This window comes from Giraffa tippelskirchi, chromosome 5 (genome assembly GCF_054371585.1).
Source record: "Giraffa tippelskirchi isolate mGirTip1 chromosome 5, T2T-mGirTip1v1.2.pri, whole genome shotgun sequence".
Classification (NCBI taxonomy): Eukaryota; Metazoa; Chordata; class Mammalia; order Artiodactyla; family Giraffidae; genus Giraffa; species Giraffa tippelskirchi.
This window is the reverse complement of record NC_137279.1, coordinates 50,286,203-50,309,299: the sequence shown is the minus strand read 5'-3', so window position 1 is coordinate 50,309,299 and position 23,097 is coordinate 50,286,203.

Below are 23,097 nucleotides of genomic sequence, written 5' to 3'. Positions count from 1 at the left end.
TAACAAAGATGTCTTTAAGCCTAGTTATAATGATTTAAAATTCACGATCCAAAACTGCCATTACTTTCGTACCAACCTAACACATATTGGAAGGTATAGCAGCCAACAACTCATTGCAGCTTTATTTCAAGTTCATGGTCAGCATTTTTAATCAATTGTAAATAGATTAACTGGTGTTTTCAATAGCATATGTGTCAATACCTTTTAATGCATTTGTTGTTTTTTATCTAAGTATCTAAATCCTTTGAATCCTCCTTTAGCATAGCTTGGCTTCCTTCGTGGCTCAGACAATAGAGAACTCACCTGCAATGCAGGAGACCCAGGTTCAATTCTTGGGTTGGGAAGATCCCCTGGAGAAGAGAATGAAAACCCACTCCAGTATTCTTGACTGGAGAATCCCATGGACAGAGGAGCCTAGCAGGCTACAGTCCATGGGGTTGCAAAGAGGCAGACATAGCTGAGCAACTAACACTTCCACTTTCATAGTATAGATTAACTGGTATTTTCAGTAGCATATGTGTCAATACATTTTTAATGCATTTTTGTTTTTTATCTAACTATCTAATCCTTTGAATCCTCCTGTAATGCTAGTTTATTAAATATAAGACTGCTGTCTCTTCAGTCTTTTGGTCTATACTATTCTAAGTGAAAAATCTAACCCACTCACTGGATTTAATTTTTTTAACATTTAATTACTTATATGGCTGCACCAGGTCTTAGTTGCAGCATGCAGGATATTTGATCTTCATTGCAGCACCTGAGATCCTTAGTTGCTGCGTTTGAAGTGTTAGTTGCAGCACATGGGATCTAGTTCTTTGACTCACAATAGAACCCGGGCCCTCTGCATTGGAGCACGGAGTCTTAGCCACTGGACCATTAGGGAAGTCCCAGATTTAATCTTAAAGATCCTTTGCTCAGAAAGTAATTATTATTCAAACATTTTGTTTTTAACATTTGCTGATTAATAACTTTTTTAAAATTAGCATAAAATTTGCATGGGTATGTTGGGGGTCCTGAATTATTTTTCTCCAGGAAAAAATTCATACTTCATAGCACGACATACAGGAAAGAGCCTCAGAAACTCTTGCCCTCATAGATCTTTGCCCCAAGGTGGGCTCCCTCTGTTTCTTTTTATGCCTGTCTGAACTTTCCCACCCACTTCACCCTCCATTTCTACAAAATTTCTGATGGGGCCATGGATACATTGCTTGAATGCCTTCTCCCTTTTTCCGAGAATGATCTTGCTCATCCTCAGCAAACCTTCCCCCATCTCTCTGCCTGCATGGCACTTCCCACATATGCCTGTCACTGCAGGAATCATATTTTATTTCTCTTTGTGTCTCACCCCATTAAAGAAATGACTGGTTAGCTAATTATGAAACTCTGTCATCTATGTTCCTCCAAAAGCCAGACTAAGTAAATTCTCTCCCTCTTGGGCTAGTAACTGTGATTCTTCTATGAGGCTGAGTTAAGGGAAAAGGCAATGGAGCTTTCACTGGCACTAACTGTTCCCATTAAGCAGGGTAGATGAGAGAGCTTTCTGCCTTAGTAGCACAGCTCAACTGCCCTCCCCTCCCTGTCTCCCCTGCCCCCAGCCTCTGGCCCAGCTCCTTAGCCACCAATACTCACTCTGTTGACCATTCTTCCCTCTGCCTTGGTCTTGATCTCTGAGCCCTTATCTATCTTAATCCAGAATATGTTTCTATTAAGAACCTACTGGATGCTTCACATGGGGTTTAGACATAACCCAGACGCATGGTTTGTGTTGGCACAGTGGCTAAACTGTAAATCCCTGAGGGCAGCCTTCCACCCCCGCCTCCCGCTCAGAGTCTGTCTGGGGCAGACTGGGGGCTCCAGTGTGGGACAGAGTGTATTTGTTTGTGTTATACATAATTGCCACGTTGCTTCACTTCCGGCCAAAGCTAAGCCTGAGCTCATCAACGCTAATCACTTCTCTTCAGTGATTGCTCCGACCCTATCCTAAAACTGCTTCACACCCTTTAGGGAAAGTGGGGGGCACCTGCAGTTGGCATCTGGGTGGTAGAGAAAGAGATATCATGGAGAGAGGACTAATGTCTAATGAGAACCTGCAGTGTGGAGAGCACTTCCATTCCTTATCCTTCTTTTTTTTTAACTTGTCTGCCTTGGGTCTCAGCTACAGCACATGGGATCTTCATTGCATCATACAGATTTTTCACTGTGGTGCACGGACTCTCTCTAGTTGTAGTGTGTGGGCTCAGTAGTTCCACAGCAATGTGGGATGTTAGTTCCCTGACCAGGGATCAAACCGGAGTCCCCTATATTGTAAGGCCGATTCTTAACCATTGGACCATCAGGGAAGTCCCCTTCTTATCTTATTTATGACTCAAATCAACTCAATGAAATATTTATCATTATCCCCATCTTTAGGATAAAGAAATAGACTCAGGTCGACAAACATGCCAAGGCACATCCAGCAAATAAGTGCTGGAGTGAAAATTCTAACCCAGATCTAAAGATTCCAAAGCGTCTGCCCTTTCCTCTGCCTGAGCCCCCCTGGTTCCTGGGGCAGTCTCCTGGTTCTCCTGGCCCTAACCTTCTAATTGTTACCTGCCCCCACTGTCGAATCAGCTGGAGGCTTCCCAGGCTGATCAAAATACAGCTCGTGGGCTTTTTGTCTACCTTTTGAAGACACAGAACTCTTGTGACTGTGCTCCTCTGAGCACACCTGTCATGCAGAACCTTTGTGTCTGTGCTCCTCTGAGCACACGTGGCATGCAAACTGGCCCTCGTCTCCACCTTTGATCCTTTCCTCCTCGACTCTCAATTCCTATGCCCTAATTCTGCAGGCTTGCCTGAATGCCCTTCCGCCTAGGGGCTGTCTTAGAAGATTCAATTTACCCCTGTAATTTTTTTTCTTTTTTTTTTAAGTATCACTGTACCTGTTGTATTCCTGTAATGCGGAGACCCAGGTTCAATCCCTGGGTTGGGAAGATGCCCTGGAAAAGGAGAGTGGCTACCCACTCCAGTATTCTTGCCTGGAGAATCCCATGGACAGAGGAGCCTGGTGAGCTACAGTCCATGGGGTCGAAAAGAGTCGGACATGGCTGAGTGACTAAGCACAGCACACAGCCAGCACAATTAAATCTGCTTAACACATGTTTGAGGGGGACTTCCCTGGTAGTCCTGTGGTTAAGAATCAGCCTTCCAATGCAGAGGATGTGGGTTCTATCCCTGGTTGGGGAACTAGATCCCACTCATGTGCCCGAAGGTCAACTACCCACCCACTCTAGAGCTGCTGTACCACCACTAGACAACCACCACGGCCAAAAAAATATTGATAAGTAAATATTTTTTTAAAAGTTTGAGGGAGATGATATAAAATACCTGAGATGAATGTTTAAAATCAGATTTGCAGAATTGTTTTAAATTTCTTCATTTTACTTGAGCAAATGCATCTTAACTGATTGTACAACCTAAAGCCTGTTTGAGGTACAATAGTGTATTATTTTATTCAGAACACACACCTGCATAAATGACTAATTATATATCTGACTATTATGTCTATTAAAACAGGGGACTTCCCTGGTGGTTCAGTGGTTAAGACTTCACCTTCCAATGCGTTGGGTGCGGGTTCAATCGCTGGTTGGGGAGCTAAGATCCCACATGCCTCAAGCCCCCCCCCAAAAAAAATCAAAACGTAAAACAGAAGTAATGTTGTAACAAATTCAATAAAGTCTTTAAAAATGGTCCACGTTAAAAAAAATGGATGAAATGTAATTGCAAAATAGATGTATTTGAAAGTCGTGCAGAGGCAGCCTGAATATCCATTCAAGAACTTTAAATATTATTTGACGTGAGTAGTTTGGCAGAAAAAAAATGCATCATCATACTAAGTTGCTTAAGATATTTCTTTGCTTGTTTATGTTTGATACAAAAGACTATGATCACACAGATAACCACCTCTATAGCAAAGCAAGTCATGGTACTCTCAACTCCGGATCTTCTCCAGGATAAGTCACGTTGTGAAACAAAATGCCATTTTTTGCCTATATGAGTATAGTTTTTACATACTTAGATTTCTGAAATCTCAGTAATATAACCTTTTGTCTATGTAATGTAAAAACAAAAAAAGGTTTGCCTTGGACCATTCAGAATCATCCCATTTGTAAAGTAACAAAAGTACAAGATTATAAGCCTTCCCATAGCATTGGAAGTGGAAATGAAAGTCACTCAATCCTGTCTGACTCTTTGCGACCCCATGGACTATACAGTCCTTGGATTTCTCCAGGCCAGAATACTGGAGGGGGTAGCCTTTCCCTTCTCCAGGGGATTTTCCTAACCCAGGGTTCGAACCCAGGTCTCCCTCATTGTAGGCGGATTCTTTACCAGCTGAGCCACAAGGGAAGCCCTCCTATAGCATTAATCTTCCAAATAGCATTATAGCAGCACCCATCAAAAATGTCATTTCTACAAATATACAGCTCTTTTTATTTTAATTTCCTCTTCTTTTTCCTGTTTTACTTTCTGTGATGTTCTTTGTGTTCATTCTCCTGGCCCTTCTGTAAGTCAAGGCCAAGACACCCATCCTGAACAGAGGAGAGATGCTCCCATTTTTCTGGGAATCACCTCCCACTGGCCAAGGCAGGCTACTCAAATCCCTTTACATTCATTTTTCTTAATGGTCTGTGTTTTAAACATACTTTTGCTTCCCATATGCCTACTAGACAATGTATATGCCTGTGAAAAAGTCCCAGAGTGCTGACCATGAATTTAATGGGATGCCTTTCTTAATGTTCTCAAGTCATAGTCAAATTAGGGAATTCCTATTTCTTATTACATCCAAAAGGGCAATATAAATTCTGCCAGTTACTTTGAAAATCCTTTGCTCACTAATAATAATCAGTAATATTTATAAATACTACCGATTTTTTGCTTCTTTTTCAAATTGTGGTAAAATACATGTAACATAAAATGTTTCCTCTTAACCATTTTTACCTGTGCGGTTCAGTGGCATTAAGTACCTTCACATTACTGTACACGCATCATCACCATTCAGCTTGATAACTTATGGTGAATGGTGAATGGTGCTGCTATATTCGTGAAGAAGATTTAACTCCAGGACCGAAGACACTCTGTGCTTTGTGTAGATTTTATTTAAAGTGAAAGTGACAGAAAAAGCTTCTGACATAGACATCAGAAGGAGGAAGGAGAGTAACCACCTCACTAGATTAAGCCTTATATACTTCTCAACTAGCTGCTGAGAATAGATAAAAAAATACCTCAAGGCTGTGAGAATTTCACCCAGACCCTTTCCCCTAACACACATCCAGGGATGACATCAGCACGAGATCAGCCAGAAGGAACGGGTTAACCCAAAGCTCAAGGCTGTGGAAATTTTACCCAGGCCTTCTCCCATAACATTCATCCAAAGCTCAAAAAAAGATATGTCCTTGAATAAGAGATACTGCTGCCTGCAAGGCCTAGTTGTCTAAGGCAAAAGAATGTGAAAAAGAAAGAATGTTTACCTCCTCCTTAAAGGAGCCTTAGGCTTGGACTCCTTATCAACCTGCCTAAGTTAACTCACTCAGTCTCCAGAACTTTTTTCATCTTCCCAGATGGAAACTCTGTACCCATTAAATAATTATTTCCCCCTTCTCCAGTCCCTGCAACCATTATTCTACTTTCTGTCTCCATTAGTTTGTCTATTCTATATACCTCATGTAAGTGGATTCACAAAGCATGTGTCCTTTTGTGACTGGCTTATTTCACTTAGAATAATGTCCTCAAGGCTCATCCACTATAGAATATGTCAGAATTGGTTACCTTTTTAAAATTGAATGATTTTCCATTGTATATATATACCACACTTTGTTTACCCATTCACTCATCAATGGACTCCTGAGTTGCTTCCATCTTTTGGCTATTGTGAATATTTCTGCTCTGAATTTGGTTATAGAAGTATACGACTTCCTACTTTAAGTTTTGGGATTCCCAAGTGGTACTAGTGGTAAAGAACCCGCCTGCCAATGTAGGAGGCTTAAGAGACATGCATTTGATCCTCAGTTCGGGAAGATCCCCTGGAGGAGGGCATGGCAACCCACTCCAGTATTTTGCCTGGAGAAGCCCATGGACAGAGGATCCTGGTGGGCTACAGTCCATGGGGTCGCAAAAAGTCGGACATGGCTAAAGCAACTTAGCACACATACACATATCCAGAAGTAAAATCCCTGGATCATACGGTAATTCTATGTTAAATTTTTTCAGGAACCTGGAAACCATGTAGTTTTCCATAGCAGCTGCCATGTCTTCTACCTTTAGGTAGATTTTGCAAGGAATACTCGCTGAATTCACACCAGTGCCTTTGAGATCTTACCCACAGGTTGGTGTCCACTGAGGAAGTGCTCGCCTCTGGTAGAGTAGGGCCAGCTTGGGGCATAGCACGTCCCAGGTTCAGCAATCCAGCTTGAGCGCTCCTGAAAATCATGTGACCATCGAAGCCCATGGTGCTGTGAACTTGCTTTGTCATCTGGGCACAGGTTTAGGAGTGTTTTATGACAAGTTTCACTCCTTGTCGGTAAGATTTGGATTATTTTCAATGTTTGCTCCTGTTGTCCATGTGCCAAATGTTAGAAATTCTGGATACACTTAATTAATCATTAATGACATCCCTGAGCTCCCTCTACTGGCTCTGCCTCAACCACCTGTGGCAGGGGAGAATTCTGCTTCTATGTCTTCCAAGAAGAGGTCAATTTATAATCTGCAAACCAAGAGGATGGAGCAGAGGATGTTTAAAAAGTAGCTAGAAGTTGATGGACTGCCAGGGTCACTTTCAAGACGGAAGTCTGGATTGTCTGTGCTGTTCTTGGCATGGGTAGGTGGTGCACAGTCTAGGAACCCTTCTAGAACCTTATCGCCGTGGACAGATGAAACCAAAAGCAAAGGGGCTGGAAACTTTTCGACTTGTTATGCACTTAAGGAGTTCAGAGAGAATAAAAAATATCTGACTCCCTTTGTTGTCTGTTTGAAGTTTCTAAATAGGAAGAAGAAAAAAGGCTTAAATCACATGAGAATCACTCCAGCATGACAGGAGTGAAGATTCCATCTTGGTCCCAAGGTGGAGGAAAGGGTGCTCCTTCAAGATGCTCTTGGGAACTTCCCTGGTGGTCCAGTGGTTAAGAATCCGCCTGCCAGTGCAGGGGACATGGGTTCGATCTCTGGTCTGGGAAAATTCCACTTGCCTCGGGGCAAGCTGTAGGTGTGCGCTGCAACTATCAAAGCCCGTGCTCCCTAGAGCTTGTGCCCCACAACAAGAGAAGTCACCACAGTGAGAAGCCCGTGCCCCACAACTAGAGAACAGCCCTCACTCGCTGCAACTAGAGAAAGCCCTCTTGCAGCCCTGAAGGCTCAGTGTAGCCAAAAATTAATTAAGTAAATAAATAATAAAATGTCTTTTAGAAAAGATATTTTGGGAAGCACTGCAGACAGTGCCCTGCCTAGACTGGCCAGAGCCCTTAGAGGGCTGTCAAGTATAGATAGAAAATGGAGGGTGGTCAGGTGTAAATGGATGTTGGTCAGGTATAGATGTGCACAGCCAGCAGAAGGGCTTGTCTTAGCTAACAAAGACTTAATGCTACATGTCCTTCACTCATAACTGGTTTCATCACATGTCACTCAGCATGATGTGTTTGCTGACCTCTAACTCCAAACTGAGGATGGGCATTGTTTCATCATCTTAGTGGTCTTTGCCTCCTATCCATAGTACAGGTCCATGGTTTTTTGAATGGATAAAAAAAAGTGGATTAAAAAAAACACACACTTGGAACAAAAAAGGGTAAGTAAGAATCAGAAGAAGAGATGAAGAAAATATACCACTACATTTTCTCAGTGGTTGCTATAGTGACATGGTCCTACCAGCTCAGAGTTTCCAGACTCTCGGGGTCTGCCCAAGTCACTGTCCAGTGGTGCTGCGCCTTAGCATGCGATACCCTCACTACATGAGGGGATCAAGGTGACAGAATGCTAGCTGAGTGCAAGGTCATCCACAGAAGTGTTCAGCAGTGGGGGTGGGGGTTGTATATCCTGGCATGATTAATTTAAAGGACATACGGGAGGCAAGAGAAGAATAAGGAAATGTGTGGAGTTAGGTCAGTGCTTGGACCCACCCTCTGTCCTGCACACAGAAATGCGGCAGCTCACCACAGGCCAGCCGACGTTTGGGACTACAAAGATACGTACGAGATCTACCTACCACTCGTTAAAACTCTGCCAGGTGCCACCATCTTATAGCTCTATTAATCCTTCAAAAAATCCTGTGAAGGTGGAATTGGTATACCCATATTGCAGGTGAAGAAACTGGAAAAGGGGCTAACTGACTTGCCACGTTGAAACAGGGAGTAAGTGGCACAGCTGGGAAGAGAGACAAAGGCTGTCTAACTTGGAGCCCATGGTGACTTATGAGGGGCCAGGAGAGGCCAGCCAAGAGCGGCTGAAATCCCAACTGGTTTCCAGAGATTTGGGACAGGAAACAAGATGTCCTTGGTGGTAAGTCTGTTCCACCCCTCAAAACCAGTAATGATATACCCAGTGAGGGTGCTGGCTTAATGCGTGGGTGTTGGCTCATGAACTGAGGGCACCAGGAAAGCTAGGACTTGTCATGTGATCTTGTTATCGGCCCCATTTGCTGGCAACTGGAGCTGTGCATGGGCTTTCTGGGTGGCTCAGTGATAAAGAATCCACCTGCCAATGCAGGAAATTTGGGTCCGATCCCTGAGATGGGAAGATCCCCTGGAGAAGGAAATGGCAACTCACTCTAGTACTCTTGCCTGGGAAATCCCATAGACAGAGGAGCCTGGAGGTCTACAGTTTGTGGGGTCCCAAAGAGGAAGACACAACTTAGCAGCTAAACAACAACAAAAAGGACTGTGCACAGTGCGCTGAACACACACCCAATCAGTTGCCTGCTGTTTGGCGCAGCTGTCTTTTTTAGGCTGTGCTCTTTATAACAACAAACACCCAGCCCCCTGCAGGGCTATTTGATGTCACAAAAACCCAGCCTTCAAACTCTCCCTGTCTGCTTCTATCAGAAGTTCCTTCTCTTGCAGCTCCCCTGGGAGCCTCAGCTACACCACCAGGAGAAAAAAAGAAATGCAAGAGATAGAAGATCAACATCTTTATGCCTAAGTGTAGAGTTAATCCATATTGCATTCCTAAAGTCTGGAGTTTGTGAGACTGGCTGGGATTTGTTACCTAACTAATTGCAGTTTGTTCTGAAGTTAAGGCAATCCTGAGTCGGTGCCCAGGCTGGAGTATCCGCCTCACAGAGTCACCCAGCTATTGTTCGGGGCTTGCTTTTGACTTCACGTCCTGGAGTAAAAGGTCGTTACAGACCCAACACGTGAGCAGGAAGTGGGCAGGGCTTGTTGCCCTGCCTGGTGGTTCAGGAAAGAAGAAACAGAGAAGTCATAACCTCTGCGGTTTGGAGTGCGTTGCAACATGAAAACCCGGAAGCTTATCTTAGAGGAGGCTGATGGGTCAAAGTTGTCAGCGAAGTGGAGCCTTTACTGTCAGCACCTTAGGAGCGGAGCCAGCCTTTCTCCTCCCGAGAAGCACCCAGCTCCTGGCAGCTGGTAAAACCGTAAACCTTTGGAAAGAGTCACCGAAATGTAACCCTGTCCTCAGAACAACACAGTCAGAAGAGTGTTTACAAGAATGCAATTTGATTTTTTTTAATAGTTTGCTTTTCTGTAAAAACTAAGTCCTCCCTATGGTTTGACTTGAATGAGAAGCACATGGGGCAGTGGCGATAAGAATGGAGGAAACATGGGTGCCCCAACCACTCCCCACGTGCATTTCAGGGTGCAGCCTGCCTGTTTAAACCTGTGGATCTGCTTGAACTTGAAAACCTGTCAGGTAGTCTCACAGATGGTCGAAAATTGCCACCTGGATCCGTGCCAACCCAAATGCTAAAAAGTACTGCTTACGGGCTAGCCAGGAAAACTTTATTGCTGGAAAATTGCTTGAGAAGAGACCACAGAGTTTCAGTGAGGACATGCCAATTAAAGATAAAAACACTGAAGTTTGATGGAATGGGACATCGTGATGGAGCCACAAGAGATACACTCTATGACAGTCACATCGAAGGCATTCTGAGGACACAGACAGGGTGAACCTCACAGGCTTCCAAAATCTTAGAGACCATCAAGAGGGAGAGAGAACAGCCTCCCTAGAGCCCTCTGCCCGCCACCTGCAGCAGCTGGCTCAGCAGGTAAATGAGACTAGAAAATGGAGACTGGGAGTGGTTCTACCACGCTTGTTTGAGGAAATGTCTGAGTATCATCTGTCAACTGAGTTCCTCCCAAGTTTCTCATCATACACCTTCAACTAGTTTCCAAGCACACCCCCAAGGCAGACTATTGTGTTGATGATTCCCAGTAAGAAGCCCTCGCAGGCTGGTGTCCGTGGAGGCTGTGTCACTGTCCAGACTTCTGTCCCACAGGTGAACGGCAGAGTCACTTTGATCTTAATTAGCATTTGGGATATTAATATAAACACCCAACTCCCAGGACAAGGAGTCAGCCAGCCCAGGGAAAACCCCCGGAGGTGGAGTTCTCAGGGGTTGGGAGTGGGCTGGCCTCTGAAGGCCACACAGAGCTCTTCAGTGAGCCAGGGTCACAGCTTACGTCTGCCCAGCCACCCCAGATGTTTCCTGGAAGCCCCCCTCCTGGTTTGGGCCTGCCTGGCTCTGTTTGGTTTCTGAGAACAAAGAGAAGAGGTGGGGCTGGGGGCGGGAGCGGGGCAGGCCTGAGACACGCAGGAAAGCCATTGCTGGCTAAGCTAGCACACATCAACACACACCAGCCCCAGAGCTCCAGGAAGACAGTGCCATTTTGCATGGGGTGGAGAGAATATTTTGATACACGGGAAGGGCACTATGTCTGCAGAGACCCTAGTTCCCAACCTTTTGTTCTCATGAGTTTCCCAACTCATGTCTTAGCATGAGTGCTAAGACGCTTCAGTCATGTCTGACTCTGTGCAACCCTATAGACTGTAGCCTGCCAGGCTCCTCTGTCCGTGGGATTCTCCAGGCAAGAATACTGGAGCGGGTTGCCATGCCCTCCTCCAAGGGTCTTTCCGATCCAGGGATTGAAACCGCGTCTCTTAGGTTTCCTGCATTGGCAGGTGGGTTTTTTACCACTAGCGCCACCTGGGAAGCCCTCCCAACCTTTGGCTTATGGCCAAAGGGCCTTCCTTGCACGGTGGGGAGGTTTGGGTGCAAGGGAACTGGTGAGCAAGGGGGCGTTTACCTCAGGGGCCCTTGCTCTTCCCCTGGGAGCCCCTCCTTGGGCCTGGGCTCCTGTCTGGACAGACACTGGGTCTGTCACAGCCACAGCCCCTGGTTGTTCTGTGCTTCCCTTGGAAGTGCCTCCTGCCAAGTTGTTCCTGGAGCACTTGGGAAACACCCCTTCCCATGGGCAGCATTCATCCTGTAATCAAAAGGTTGCTTTTCAAAGACACTTGTAATGATCCAAAATGTTGCCAGAAAGAAAATGATATAGTTGGCACCCCTGAGGCACTGCGTGGGGGCCCCTCCGCACAGTGCCTGGCATGGTGGTCAGCCCACAACAAAGGGTACACCCGCTCCAGGATGTGGAGAAGGGGCTTGGGGGTCTTGCAGAGACTCATTAAGGACAATACCCTATGCAAGGGCTGGCTGCAGCCCAGTGGGAGAGGCAGTGGGGCCCAGAGGGGACGGCCAAGTCTGACTCAGCAAATAGTGGGAAGGCATCCTGCAAGCAGCCCCCTGAACGGAGGGGCTGGAACAGAACTTGGAAGGATTCCTACCGGGCTTGGTGTTTAGAACAGGGAGAGGTCCCTTTCCTCTCTCTGTCTTCTCTCCTTTTCCTTCATTCCTCATCACCCCCATTTCCACACCACCTCCACTGAGTCTGCCCGCATGCTTGCATGCTAAGTCTCTTCAGTTGTGTCCGACTCCTTGCGACCCCATGGACCGTAGCCCACCAGGCTCCTCTGTCCATGGGATTCTCCAGGCAAAAACACCGGAGTGGGTTGCCATTTCCTCCAGGGGGACCCTAATCCCTGCCCTCCCAGGATCCAGAGTCTCCCTGGGGCTATGAGGCATCTCCACTGCCCCTCCCTTGTCTGCTGCCCTCTGGTCTGGCCCTGACCTCCATCCTCAGATTAGGGGCTTGTCTGGACCTGAGCACACACCAGGGTGAAGGGGCAGGCAGTCACAACTGGCCAGTCCTTCTTTCCTTTCTTATCCAAGGATTCGAAACAGTACCCACTATAAAGGGGGCTTCGAACCAGTATTCGAAACATCACCAGGACTTCCCCGGTGGTCTAGTGGCTAAGACTCCGTACTCCCAATGCACCTCCTTCTACTCCTCCATCTTCCACTTTATTGCTTTTTTATTTTTTGATAGGGAAGGGAAACACTCCACTTTTTCAATCCAATTAAAGAGCCACCTGTAGGCCACCTCCAGGGCTGGGCTCAGCAGTTGAGCTCACAGGATGAGGAAGAATCCACCTTTGTCCGCTGCGGAATCTGCCCTCTCGAGTGAGATCAGGAGGGGAGAGGGAAGGTGGGGTGCAGCGCCCAACTGCAGAGCATGTACAGCTCAAGGCGCAGCATACCCATCTCACCTAGACCTGTCTCCATCCTGCCCTCGGCCTACAGAGGACTCTAGGGGAGGAGGAGCCTGCAGGAATCCCTGCGCAGCTGCTTCCCAAGCTAGAGCACCGGGCTCTGTGAGCAGGTGACTTGGGACTCTCTACCTGCCCCCCGCCTTTCCAGGAATCTCGTTACCCTTCTGGGGCCTTGCATCTGGGTCCTTCGATGTCTATATTCTCAAGGTAGAGTATCCTTCACAATTTACAGATGAGGACAGTCAGATTCAAAGAGGTGGAGTGGCGTGCCCAAGTTCACACAGTTGGAAGGCTGCAGAGCCAGGACTCAGCCCTCCTGCCTCCAGCAAGCCTGGCCTCCCGGTTTTGCAGTGCTGTTCCCACCACAGAGAGAGGGCTCACGAGCTAGGGACACGCCAGTGGGGTGACAGGGGCAGGCGGTATTCGAGGTGGGCCATGAGGGATCAACAGGATCTCAGCAGGGGTAGAAAAGATGGGAAGAGGGCAGAGGGCGCAGAGAGAGTGAGTTAGGGAGGCAGGAAGTGCAGGCCAGGCCCCAGTGAAGGCTGATGGTCCAGGAGGAGCCCCAGGCATCCTAGGAGGCAGTTCCTGCTGTCTGACCCGCCAGCCCCCCCTGAGACAGGACAAGCTCCTGATCCTTACTTTCATTCCTTATCATTATCCAGTGCAACTCCAGCTTTACCAGCGGTACCAGCCAAAGCCTTGGGCTTTATATCAGGTGAAGGTCACAGTGGCCCATAAAACCTCACTCTGCAACATCGCTATGGGCAGAGGCCCTCTCTGAACTGGCTGTACAATAAGGACTTTTGCAGTAAATTGCAAATAGAAAAATGGTGGCTTACCTACACACACACATACACATAAAAAGAAATTACTTTATTGGTCCCTACCATGGAAGGGCGGCAGAGAAGGCAATGGCAACCCACTCCAGAACTCTTGCCTGGAAAATCCCATGGATGGAGAAGCCTGGTGGGCTGCAGTCCATGGGGTCGTGAAGAGTTGGACAGGACTGAGCGACTTCACTTTCACTTTTCACTTTTCACTTTCATGCATTGGAGAAGGAAATGGCAACCCATTCCAGGGTTCTTGCCTGGAGAATCCCAGGGATGGGGGAGCCTGGTGGGCTGCCATCTATGGGGTCGCACAGAGTCGGACACGACTGAAGCGACTTAGCAGCAGCAGCAGCAGCAGGGAAGGGCGGAGCTTTCCTGGTAGCTCAGACTGTTAAAGAATCTGCCTGCAATGCAGGAGACCAGGGTTCAATCCCTGGGTCAGGAAAATCCCCTGGAGAAGGAAATGATTACCCACTCCAGTATTCTTGCCTGGAAAATCCCATGGATGGAGGAGCCTGCTAGGCTACAGTCCATGGGGTCTCAAAGAGTTGGACACGACTAAGTGACTTCACTTTCTTTCAGGTAGCCTGGTCCTCTGTCTTATGCAGGACTTCCCAGGTGGTGCTAGTGGTAAAGAAACCGCCTGCCAATGTAGGAGAACTATAAGAGGAGGGTTCGATCCCTGATCGGGAAGATCTCCTGGAGGAGGGCAACCCACTCCAGTATTCTTGCCTAAAGAATCCCATGGACAGTGGGTCCTGGACCATGGAGGATCGCCAAGAGTCGGACACAACTGAAGCAACTTAAAAGCAGCAGCAGCTGTCCTGTGCAAATTCAGGAAAAAAATTAAACAAAATGAAGAACATTCCCAGAAGATGCAGCCCCCTATCAGGGTACAAGGTCTGAAGTAGGACCAACACAGGTTGGATGTCTGCACCCACCACATCTCACCCGGGAGCCCTCAGACAGGGCACAACCTACAGAGTTGTCCGTGGCACCTCTGGCAGGTTATAGGGAGGGGACAGTCCCCAACCCAGCATACCAGCACCCAGAAGGGAGGCAGAGAGAGGGGACCGATCCCTCTGGCAGCCCCTCCCCCAGGTAAGAAACTCCACTGATGGAGAGAAATACAACTGTCATGAAAACTGATCATCAAGGTTGGTTTTGTTTGTTTGTTTGTTGCAGAAACTCAACAGCAGGTGAATAAATGGCCTCTCTATTTTGATGGCACTCTGTAGCTTACAGTGAGAGGTCACCCATGTTTCTCCTTTGATCTTCTCAAAAAAAAAAAAAAAAAAAAGACCTGCCCCACCGGTAAAGGGGCAGATATTTCTCACTTCCTTTTTACAAATAAGGAAGCTGGGATCTAAGGGGCTGGTTTGCTTATCCTGTCTCACAGCTAGCAAGAGGCAGAGCCAGAACTAGAGCCAGGCTTGTTGAAATCTAATCCCAGGCTCTTTCATACTTCTATACTCCATGTTCAAAGAGAAGCATCTAACCTGTCAGGAAATGCTGGTGGCTTTGCCTCCGAAATGCTGCACACCACAATCTGACCACTAATACCCTCCCTGCTACCATCTCTTGCCTGAATTATTGTAACAGCCTCCTAATTGGTGCCCTCCATCTGCCTTTGCCCGCAAGCTGTTTTCCCACAGCCACCAACTGATTTTCTCTTCTTGAAACTTGAGGTCATGTCAATAATCTGTTTTAAACCTTCCAGTGGTTTCCCTTCTTTCACAGTGGTACACAAAGCCACCCCCACACCCTCCACTGGCCTCATCCCCTGCCACATGCCCCATGCCCACTTGGCTCCAGCCACCCTGGCCTCCTCGCTGTTGGCTTCCACCTCAGGGCCTTTGCACATGCTGCCTTTTCTGCTAGAATATTCTCCAGCACAGCCGGGCACCCTCCTTCTCTTCTTCAGGTCTTGCCCCAATGTCCTCTTCCCAGTGAGGTCTCTTTGGACCACTCTGTTGAAAATGACAATTCCCCAGCACCACACATTTCCTTTCCTTTTCTGCAGAGCCCTTTCCCCTGGTGTCACTCCTTTTAAATTCATCAGTTTTTCTGGGCTAGAACTGCTCCTGCAAGGCAGGGAGTTTTTCTGTTTTCCTAGCCTTAGAGCAAGGGTATGGGGCATAACAGATACCCCCCAAATGCTGAACAGACTGCCCTGGGGTGGCGGGGCGGGGGGAGCTTGCTGCCTTTTCTGCACAAGGACAGACACGGTGGTAGTGTAACAAGATGCCCTTTGAACAGCAAGTGCAGAGAGAGCAAAGTCTCCCTTCCTGGAGTAGTGTCCCTTTGCAGCCAGTCCCCTGCCACTTAGCTACCCCAGCGCTGAGGAAGTTAACCTGGTGAATTTCTGGAGATCCTCATCTGACAGACTCCTCTGTTAAGGCAGAATGGTATTTTTTGGAACTTTTGTTTAAATTTTTTTTTTTTTTAAGTTTCTAAGGACTGTGCCTTCAGAAATCTTCAAACTCCCTTTACTTGGTCCCCACCTATCAGAGATGTTCTGGAGAGAAGAGAAGACAAAAAAAATGAGACCAGGAAAGGAAACAAGGGCAGCTCAGATAGCTCAGATGGAGTGTAAACAGACCTCTTAGTTTTCCTTGAATGGCACCTCTTGGGGCTGGGGGCAGTGCTGGGCCTGGCGCTAGAACTGCAGCCGGCACTAGGAAGCCCAGGAGCAGGTACCTCTCAGCACCAAGAGCCCGGATCCTGTGCTGACACTCTCACAGCATCGGCGCACTGCCTGGGCTCCCCTCTGCCTGGATTCCGGGAGAACAGGGGCTTTCAGGTGGAAAGTAGAGGAGTGGAATAAGACAATAAAGTCCAGTATTTGTCCTCAGGGACAAACTGGATTCAACTCCTTCACCTGAAGTTCATAACCTAGGAGTGGGGGAGGCATACTCCTCCAGAGGGTAATTGGGGTCCTCCTTCCAGGGGAAGGGTGCAAAGGAAGGATGGAAAAAACCAGAAGCTGGTGGAGAGGCAGATGCCTAGAAGGATGATCAAGGGCAGCAGTGGACGCCAGAGGAGCCAGGGTACAAGGTAAGGTGGGGTGACAGGGCCATCTCCCCATCAGCTCAGACCCTGGGATCCCCACTGACCAGAACCCACTAAAGGCCTCTCTTTTCTTATTCAATTCAATAGAAACATGCTTCTTATGCCCATGTGCACAGAAGCATTATTCCCAAGAGCTGAAAGTGGAGACAACCAGTGTCCCTGGATAGATGGATCGAAGTATAAAAACGGTCTATACGTACAATGGAATAGGATTCATCCTTAAAAAGGAAGGAACTTCTGACACATGCTTCAGCATGCATGGACCTTGTGGACATCAGGCCAGGCAAAATAAGCCAGACACCAAAGGACAACTCCTGTGTGATTCCACTTACATGAGGTAGCTGGTCAAGTTTATAGAGTCAGAAGGCAGAATGCTGGTTGCCAGAAGCCAGGGGAGGGGAAGGGGGAGTTGTTTAGAGAGGACACAGTTTCAGTTTGAGATGAAATGTTCTGGAGATGGGTGACGATGGTGATGATGGTTACACAACAATGTCAATATGCTTAATGCCATTGAACTGTACACTTAAAACGGTAAATTTTATGTTTTACCACAATTGAAAAATGGAAAACAATTTCACAGAATATATATTTTGCTGCATTTCCCCTGTAGAATCTATTGGCCCAAACATTGTTAGTTGTTTATTTCAGGGAGGACTATAGCACAGTGGGCAAGAACATCGGTTTCAGAGACATGTTTCCTGTATTGAGACTCCTGGATCCTCACCTTGCAGGCATGTGACCTTGGAAAAGTCCATGCCTTATTTCCTCATCTGTGAAATGGGGATAATGATAGTGCTTACCTCATACGGCTTGTTATAAAGATTAAAATGGGTGATGCACTAAGTTCTTGGCACAGCTCCTGACACATAGCAAATCCTCTAAACAAATGTTCGCTCTCATTAACCACTAAATATTGTGCACAAAAGAACACAGGACTTCATAGGAAAAGAAGTTACCCCAACCTGCCCCACATTTAGAAATGTGCCACACAGTCTAAAGTTTGGACCAAACAAAACACCCACCAGAAATCAGCAGTGCTTCATCACACACAGGGGTGTTTCTTTATTTTAACAGTTGTTGGGAGTCAGAGTCAATAATTAGATTTGGTAGCAGTTGATGGAGCACTGTCAGTTGAATCAACACGTATTTACTGAAGATACTTTGCTGGCAGTCCAGTGGTTAAGACTGTGCTTCCAATGCAGGGGGTATGGGTTCGATCCCTGGTCAGGGAACTAAGATCCCAAATGCCACACAGTGTGGTCAAAAATGTAAAAAAAAAAAAAAATATATATATATATATATATATATATATATATATATATATATATATATATACTGAGGACTTGTTTGGGAGATTGGAAACATAGATGGGAAAAAACAGAGCACCTCTACCCTCAGGGAATGTGTGTTCTAGTGAAAGAGTGAATGACTGCCCTTCCTCTTGGTGAGTCCTAATAAAACAAAGTTGCATCATGAAAACATCTACAAGCAAGAGACCATAAAAGGAACACAACTAAAATAAAAGTAGTCGTTCTTGGCAGAGGAAGTGACAAGTCAGCTTAGGACATCCTTATGTGCTGACCATGCCCAGGGTTGGCTGGAGAGGGGTCCCACTAGCAGAGCTTCCTAAGGGAGACCCTGTCTGGTCATTCAGATCTTAACTGAAGTGTCATCTCCTTATCTCAGCACCTGACCTTCCAGTTGCTCTTCCAGTGCTCTCCAGGCCATTCCTGTTCTTTTAACAGGATATCACATTATCCTGCTCATTCCTGGCCTTTTCCTTCCCCAGAGTGAGAACTCCATGAGAGCCAGGACTGTTTGTCTGGCCAGCACCTGACAGGTGCTCACGGTGGTGCATGCCTGTAAGACGAGGCCCAGGCGTAAGTTCCCACAGTGCCCCAGAAGTGCGCTTGCATTAAGGACCCAGGGCCCACCAAGACCAGACTGTCGACCTCGTGACACTTCCCAGATGGGATTCAAATACTTGAGACTTGGGACTTCTCTGGCGCTCCAGTGGTCGAGAATCTGCCTGCCAATGCAGGGGACATGGGTTCCATCCCTGGTCTGGGAAGATCCCACGTGTTGTGGAGAAACTAAGCCCATGAGCCACAACTACTCACGCCTGTGGTCCACAACAAGAGAAACCACCGCAACGAGAAGCCCACACACCACAATGAAGACTCAGTGCAGCCAAACATAAAATTAGTCAAATAATAAAAAGGAGAAAAACTTGGAAAAGATACAAAACCAAATAGTCGTCACTTAGCCACCTTTTCGGCAGGAGTGATGGAGACACAAGGAGAGGAGCACAGCTGTGGTCCAGCACAGACCGGCTCCTCCTGTTGGTTCCCCAACACAGCCCACTCCTCCAAGGGAGGCTCGGGAAGCCAGAGACACTGTGACAATTGCCACACAGTCTTAGAGGGAACTAGCAAAGATCTTTAAGCAAAAGAGTAACCCAGTTTATTACTGTCTTTACTCAAAGGACTCAGAGTAGCCCAAATTATCTTGAAAACGTACAAATGTGGGGGACTCATACTTTTTGATTTTAACTTACTCTTTGTAGAGACTCACAGACTTAGAGAACAAACTTATGGTTGCTGGGAAGAAAGATGGGAGGAAAGGGATAGTTAAGGAGTTGGGGAAGCTCATGTACACACCACTATATTTAAAACGGATAATCCATAAGAATCTACTGTATAGCACATGGAACTCTGCTCAATGTTATGTGGCAGCCTGGATGGGAGCGGAGTTTGGGGGAGAATGGATACATGTTTGGCTGAATCCCTTCGCTGTTCACCGGAAACTATCACAACATTGTTCATCAGCTATACCCCAATATGAAATGAAAAGTAAAAATAAACAAAAAAAACTTAGTCTTTGTGAGTCATCAAAACTGTGTGATAAAGAAGATAACCATGGCTGATTCATGTCGATGTATGGCAAAAACCACCACAATGTTGTCAAGTAATTATCCTCCAGTTAGAATAAACTAATAATTTTTTTTTAAATAAGAAGATAGCACAAGGATAGAAATTTAGATCAGGGGAAGAAAATTAAGTCCAGAAATACACAACCACATTTACAGTCAGTTGATGTTTGACAAGAATGCCAAGACAATTCAGCAAAGAAAGAACACTCTGCAATAAATGATGCTGGGACAACTATATCTCCACATGCAGGATAATGAAGTGGAACCTCTACTTCATATTCAAAAATCAGCTCAACATGGACTTGAAAACCCAAATGTAACAGCTAAAACTATAAATCTTTTAGCAGAAAATAGTGGCATAAATTTTGTGACATTGGATTAGGTGATGGTTTCTTAGATATGACACCAAAAGCACATGCAACCAAAGGGAAAACATGGCTAAATTGGCATAATCCATCAAAATGAAAAACTTTTGTGTCTTTTAAAGGACATTAAAGGACACTGTCAAGAAAGTGAGGGGACTTCCCTGACTATCCAGTGGTTAAGATTTCTTGTTCCAATTTAGAGGGTGTGCGTTCAAGCCCTGTTTGGGTAGCTAAGATCCCACATGCCTCCTGACCAAAGAGCCAAAACATAGAACAAAAGCAATATTGTAACAAATTCAATAAAGACTTTTAAAAAATGGTCCACATCAAAAAAAAAAAAAAAAGTGCAAAAACAACCCATAGAACAGAAGAGAGTTTTGCAAATCAAATATCTGATAATGGACTCATTTTTAGAATACATAAGGACCTCTTATAATTCAATAATAAAGAGATAAATAATCCAAATTAAAAATGGGTGAGATATCTGAATAGATATTTCCCACAAGAAGATATACAAATGGTCTACAAGCACATGTAAAAGATTCTCAACATCAGTAGACACCAGGGAAATGCAAATCAAAGCCACAATGAAATACCACTTCACAAGCACTAAGATGGATAGAGTTGAGAGAGAGAGAGAGGGAATAACAAATGTTGGCGATCACATGGAGAAAGTGGAACCCTCATGTACTACTGAGAGGACTGCGGAACGGTGTAGCCACTTCAGAAAATAGTTTGGCAGTGTCTCAAAAAGTTAAACATAGAATATGACCCCTAGGTATACAGAGAAATGAAAACATATGTCCACACAAAAACTTGTACACGAACTTCATAGACACGTTATTTGTTACAGCAAAAAGGTGGAAATAATTCTTTGTTGTTAAGTTCATCATCCAGTGAAGGGACAAACATACCATGTGCCACACCCACACCATGGAATATTATTTGGCCATTGTATTGTAGTCGCTCAGGCGTGTCTTGAGTCTTGGCAACCCCATGAACTGTAGCCTGCCAGGCTCCTCTGTCCATGGAATTCTCCAGGCAAGAATATTGGAGTGGATTGCCATGCCCTTCTCCAGGGAATCTTCTCAACCCAGAGATCGAACCCAGGACTCCTGCATTGCAGGTGGATTCTTTACCATCTGAGCCACCAGGGGATTTGGCCATAAAAGGGAATAAAAACCTCTTACAACATGGATGAACCTGGAAAACAAATATCACACTAAGTGAAAGAAGCCACTCACAAAAGATCACATATTGTATGATTCCATTCATATGTAAGGTCAAGAATAGGGGAATCTATAGGAACAGAAAATAGATTGCCTAGGGCTGGGAGTGGAAGCAGGAATGGGGAGTACTGTTAATGAGCCCAGGATTGTTTCTTTCGGGGATCATGAAAATGGTCTAAAATTGGTTGTGGAGATGGTTACACAACTCTGTAAATATACTAAAAACCACTCAGTATACATTTTAAATGAATGAATTATGTGGTATGTGAATTATATCTCAATAAGGCTGCTATATATATATATATATATATATATATATATATGTATATCTTTAAAAAAAAAAGAAAAAAGAAATTTCCCAGCTGGACAGAAGTAGGGAGACTATGAAGGGTGAGAGAGTCTATTGCAATAGTTCGGAGTGGAAATAATGAAGGTCTGAGTCAAGGTTGTGGCCGTGAGGGTGGAACACTGGGAGGCAGGCCTGAATGTGGAGACAAGGTAGAGCCCACAGGACTGAGCCACTGGTCGTGTGTGTGTGTGTGTGTGTGTGTGTGTGTGTGTGTATGTTGTTGTTGTTGAGGTAATAACAGCTGGTATTTATTGAGTACCATCTATGTGGCTGGGTCCTCCTCTGGAACATCTCCTTTATTCCTCACTGTCATTCTGTAAGGAGACTGTTTTCATTCTGTGAAACTGAAGCACAGAAGGACTCAAGAGCTTCTGTGCCAGGATAACACAGGATGTGGTGGAACTGGAATTTGCACCAAGGGGCTCAACTGGAAGCCTCGTTCCCCTACGTCACCCCACACTGCGGGCTTCTGGGTGAGTGAGCTGAAGGAGGGGGCGTTTCTGTCTGAGATAAAAAATACCAACAGAGGGGCAAGGATTTGGCAGGAACGGGACAAGTTCAGTCTCGGATGTGATGAATTTGAGGTGCTTCTGGGATACCACAGATATTCCATGGAACAATGGGTTAACAAAACAGGAGCATGAGAGAGAGGAAGTCAGGAAATGACAGATTTCTGCAGCTTCAAACTTATCTGTTCTCAGGAGTGGATGAGAGCACATGGAAGAGTCTATTCCTGAGAGAAGAGAAATGAGAGTAGAGATCTGAGGTCCTGGGGACTGCGTCCTGGGGGCAGGAGAAGGGGAGGGCAGAGGTGTGAGCCCTCAGGTGCGGTGAGGTTGAGCAGCTACTGGGAGTGGGAGGAGGGACAGGTCTGATCACAGTCGGGGGAGGAGGGAGGGAGGGAGGCAGGGGGCACATATCTCTGTGAGAACCACTGAAGACCGTCCTTCTGCAGGCACCCGGTGACAAGAGAAGGCGAGTGTCTTACACAGAATCCTTCAGTCCCAGATGCCTCCAGGCACCAGCCCAGCCTCCGTCTGTGTCTGTGATGTGGAGACTCCGGGGGGGCCAACCCCCCATGCTGGGAAGAATGCAGATGCCCGTGGAAGCCAAGAGCAGGAACAGTGGCGAGGGTTTCTGTTTCACTGCTTTGGGAGCATATTAAGGATTTCAGCAGTAAAGAACAGTAAGCTGAAGTTTGAAGATTTTTTGAAATTATGGAGTATATTTATTGTGATGCAAAATTAGTTGTAACAGGGTTTGACCAAAGTCTGGATTCTACTCAGAAAGCCAGTGTCATAACCTTTTGCCTTTTCCCTCATGCTGGGGAAAAGATCGCGGGGAGGAGAAGAAGGGGAGCAATAGAGAATGAGATGGTGGGGTGGCATCATCAACTCAATGAACATGAGTCTGAGCAAACTCACGGAGATGGTGAAGGACAGGGAAGCCTGGCATGCTGCAGTCCATGGGGTCGCGGAGTCCAACATGACTGAGTGATTGAACAACAACAGAAAGCCAGCCTGTTCCACTACGCTTTCTCGTTTGTCATGCTTGAGGAAATCTGATCTAATGTAAAAGCAGCAACCACAGCCACACAGCTGGCCAGCTGCCACAAATCGTCCCCTACCTGCTCTTAACCTCTTCAAGCTCCTTTCCTATGCTGCTACCT